Below are 4,532 nucleotides of genomic sequence, written 5' to 3' on the forward strand. Positions count from 1 at the left end.
TTTTGTGAGTGCCAGATCAAACTCATACAAAATTATGTTTATCTGTGCCAATTCTGTGGATTCAATTTTCTAAAATGTAAACATTACCTTATTCTGCTATCCTTGGCCTCTCCTGGCTTATTACTTATAGGAGATGACAACGGTAATTTCTGGGACATTTTGGCTTAAATTTTCTACTGCGGAAGTAAATAGAGACATGTGCCCATCTTTGCATAGACCACAGAAGCATTCCCTAAATCTAACAGAATACAAAACATATGATAAATTAGTGATCTCACAGCTGCCACTGAAACATTTTGCTGAGGTACAGTTTGCTCCCTGGCTCACACAAAGAAAATGTATCTTCTCAGTGAAACAGAATAAACTTCAGACTCTCTCTCTGTGAGGATGTCCTGATAACTGGTTCCTTGCATGTTTTCGTGTCTTTGGAGAAAGTCTGGTGGAGTTCGACCTGTCCCACCGCTCTCGAATCACTGTGGGAGGCCTTGCTGCATTAAAGAACCTCATGTTTTGTGTATGTTTATGTTTTCACTATGTAAAATACATTGCATTTGATCATTATTTCAGAGAAAAAAAGACAAAAACGGTTTCAAATCCGATTAGTCAGAATAAATCCTTTAATCCTGTTTATGGAGGTGTGAGGATATTCTCTATTCTAAGTGTGGGAATTCTAAGGTGGATGAAGAAATTTGACTTAAGGTAATGTTTTTCCTTTATGCAAATATGTAAACATTGACACAGACACTATTGCATTAAAATACATGTTTTGTACAAATATAACAGTGTTTCCACCCGGTTGATTTGATCTACATGGTGCAGAGAAATATCATATAGAAATAGTATAGAATTGTATATAAACGCAATTTTCAGGAACGTCCAAAACGGCCAGGCATGCATTAGAGTCACGGAAGTTGTCTCTCTCTAATATAAATATTATTTTAATATGTTTTATCATGTATATATATATATATATATATATATATATATATATATATATATATATATATATATATATATATATATATATATATATATGGCCTGAGATTTGAATGCGACTCAGCGGAGGATTCGAGGATTCGGCTCTCTGTCTGAGCCTCTTGCGCCCTCTCGAGGTAACTGCATGTCCAAGAATGTTTACACCTATCAACATATTAAGCTACCCAATGAAATATATGCGACGAACACAAGTTATTGTCCCTTTAATAAAACAGTGCTATCTTCTCTTAACTTAATGTGTTTTAGAATTTTAGTAATATTTGAAAGCGGATAAATGTTGAAGGTAATACTATGATTGTGTCTTTGTTTATATGAGTGTTGTCAGACACAGTTAGCAATTAGCAAAAGAGAAAGTAGAAAGCTAATTGTGTATTGGAAGTTTTTCCACTGTTTTATTAATATTATGACATTCACATGAGTGAGATGTGTTATTGTGTCCTGCAGAGGCTTCTTAAAGGGCAGAGGAGGCTGACGCACCAGATCTCGAGGTAAATGAAGTTAATGTAACACTTACATATAGAAATAAACATGAGGCTATAAGTAATATGTGTACATAACATCAGACACACATGACACGTCAAACAACACGTTCATTAGACTTACCATAGACATGTACCATAGTAATATGGACTTGTACAAAGCTAATACCATGTTTTGTTTTGTTATGTTGGACCTTGGAAGTGGCATGGTTATTTTAAGTTCTCTATGTATTTATCAAAATACCATGGCATTACCATTAGACCTTAGAGTAATAATACATTATTGTTATTATTATTATTATTATTACTATTATTATTATTATATTTTATGTAAAACCATTATCAGCTAAAATAACAGAATAATAAAACTGCATAATAAATTATTTAATAAAATAGCTTCAGCCTGTGCCAATAATTTAAAAAAGGTCAAATGTCAGCTGATATATTAGACCTGTTCTAATATATTAGACCTGACCTTTTCTAATGTTTTCCCTGCCTCAACAGTATTTTTATTTTATCTTTTTTCTGAAAAACATATGCATAGATAGGAGATAAGTATGTGAACATGAGATATAAATGCTAGATATGCAAATATAGTAAACATCCACCAAGTTCAGCATAGAAAGTAACCAGTTCATATCTATGTCTTTACATAAAATAATAACAATAATAATTATAAAAACAATATTATTTTGATATGCTTTTCTGCAGAGTGAGTCTGATGACAGCAGTGATGAAGGCAACGCTTCAGGAGACACTGAGAGTATGTGTCAAATAATCTGTCCTCAAAGTACATTTAAATAAATCATGTGATCTTAACTAAAGTTAGATATGCTCCTTTTCAGTGGATTTCTTACACAGTCTCTTCTCACGAACACGAACACAGGCCTGAGTCCTGGAGAGAAAGTCTTTTCTTGATGGGGTCGCCCGCTACATCCTGAGTGGCAAATGTGAGTTAACTTCTCCGATGAGACTTTAAAAGTGAAGTGTGTCTTTTTTCAATGTTAAAATACTTTACTACATTCAATTCAGTATGTACAGTCTTCTGCAAAAAAGCCATTTTTACCTTGGCTTCCTGTCTAAACACTGTGGTGAACATATTGCACCTTTGTCTGAGCAGGTTATTTTTGACTCAGCTAGTGAGATACTGTTCAGTAAATTACATGTGTTTGTCTGTTTTAACGGGCAAGAACATTATCTGTATGGTTGGAGCTGGAATATCTACATGTAAGTAAATTGCTTATCATAAAAAGCAGTTTTCTAAAATTAAGCACATAAATAGATCATATCTTTTCTTACAGGCAAAGCCTCTTTAAGTATAAAGTCTCACCTCAGTCGTGTTATTGAGACTGGAAGAGAGCGCTGTACATTCACTGCTCCCTGCTGGTAGACTCGAACCTGCAACCTCTGGGTTACGCTCTTACCATTAGGCCACAGCTGCCCAATATATAGCATCCTGACTACTGTTATTATTGTTATATAGCATTAGTTTTTAATTATTGTCTTCTATGTTAAAGTATTAATTAACCTAATAATTAATTATTATTTTTCACATTAAGCTGCCGGAATCCCAGACTTCCGCTCTCCTGGCACTGGTCTGTATGCCAGTTTGCAGAAGTACAACCTGCCATCTTTCAGATCGACTATTTCAAGGTCTGTTTGTGTTTCTGAAGAAGAGCTGCAGCTGCATTATTTGTTATCTAAGAGGACACAAACCAAATGTTTCATTGTCTCTTTTCAGAAACATCCGGAGCCCTTTTGTGCTCTGGCCAGAGAGCTCTACCCAGGACAGTTTACGGTAATTTATGAATCTTTTCTGACATACATGGCTCACCAATTAAATTATGTTATGAATGAAATCAAACCTAAGCCTTTTCCATGTCCCTTTGACTTGAATTGTTTAATTTCGGCATAAAAATCAGTAAAAAACAATCCTGCAACATCAGAAATTAACAGCTGATTTGGCATTGACAGCAGTGTGGAATAAGTATGTTTCTTTAATAAATATGCCTAAATAAATAAAAAAACATCTGTAATTCATAAAATAATAAAATAAAATAAAATAAAACAAATAATGACCAATATATTGTTGTGTTTAACTCTTGTATGCTCTTCGGTTTCTTTAGCCCACAGTATGTCACTATTTCACGAAGATGCTGAAGGACAAAGGTCTACTGACTCGCTGTTACTCTGTTATTATATGTTTGTTATTTATGCTGTTATTGAAAATGAATAATTATTGTATATGTATGTATACATAATTATTTCATATTATGCAATACTGGGAAGTCGTGGCCTAATGGTTAGAGAGTCGGACTCACAATCGAAGGGTGCCCAAGGTGCCCTTGAGCAAGGCACTGAACCCCCAACAGCTCCCCGGGCTGCGCAGCATAAATTGCTGCCCACTGCTCCGGGTGTGTGTTCACTGCTCTGTGTGTGTGCACTTCGGATGGGTTCAATGCAGAGCACGAATTCTGAATATGGGTCACCATACTTGGCTGAATGTCATGTCACTTACTTTAGAGAGAGTTGCAGGACTGGAAGGAGACCTGATCTAAGCTCATGGTACATTTCACACCTCTCATTGTGTGAGCTTGCTCTGTTGTAAGGAGTACTTCGTGGACTGGATGTACAGTACTGAAATTTAATTTTCAGTTTTAAATGAAATAAATTATGAGTAAACTATTCACATTTCATGTTTTTGACTAACAGCTAAAACTTTCTCTGAAGATATTCCTAAGTGTGATTCTTGCGGGAGCCTGGTAAAACCTGGTAAGAGCAATTCTTTCTAAGAGCAGTGTATGATTTTACTTAGAATTTGATTTAGTTTTGGCCTCAAGACAGTTCATGGAAAAATTATGCTCTTTCAAAGCTGTATGATTTTCTTTCTTCCATGAAGCACAAAATAAATATTTTATAATCTCAGAGTTTCTCTTTAGAATAAATGTAAAATATATAAATATAAAAAAGTGGTCCATAGAGGTTATATAATTCCTGGTCTTTTGAAATTATATAAGCATAGTGTGAGAAACTATTGTTAGATTTCTTTCATTGGTG

At 34.6% G+C, this 4,532-nt stretch overlaps 1 long non-coding RNA gene across 4 annotated transcripts; it reads left to right on the top strand.

Moving 5' to 3' along the window:
- The first annotated feature begins 1,132 nt into the window (after positions 1-1,132).
- Positions 1,133-3,667, top strand: LOC128029415 (uncharacterized). Of its 4 annotated transcripts, XR_008187379.1 has the most exons (8): positions 1,133-1,279; positions 1,441-1,484; positions 2,187-2,238; positions 2,321-2,425; positions 2,666-2,702; positions 3,035-3,128; positions 3,217-3,273; positions 3,602-3,667. It is a non-coding gene; the product is annotated as an uncharacterized LOC128029415 (long non-coding RNA). The 4 variants fall into 4 exon arrangements; XR_008187378.1 differs by having other exon boundaries at positions 2,321-2,702; XR_008187377.1 differs by lacking the exon at positions 2,666-2,702.
- Positions 3,668-4,532: the final 865 nt, after the last annotated feature.

Source organism: Carassius gibelio, chromosome A15 (genome assembly GCF_023724105.1).
Source record: "Carassius gibelio isolate Cgi1373 ecotype wild population from Czech Republic chromosome A15, carGib1.2-hapl.c, whole genome shotgun sequence".
In the NCBI taxonomy this organism is placed as follows: domain Eukaryota; kingdom Metazoa; phylum Chordata; class Actinopteri; order Cypriniformes; family Cyprinidae; genus Carassius; species Carassius gibelio.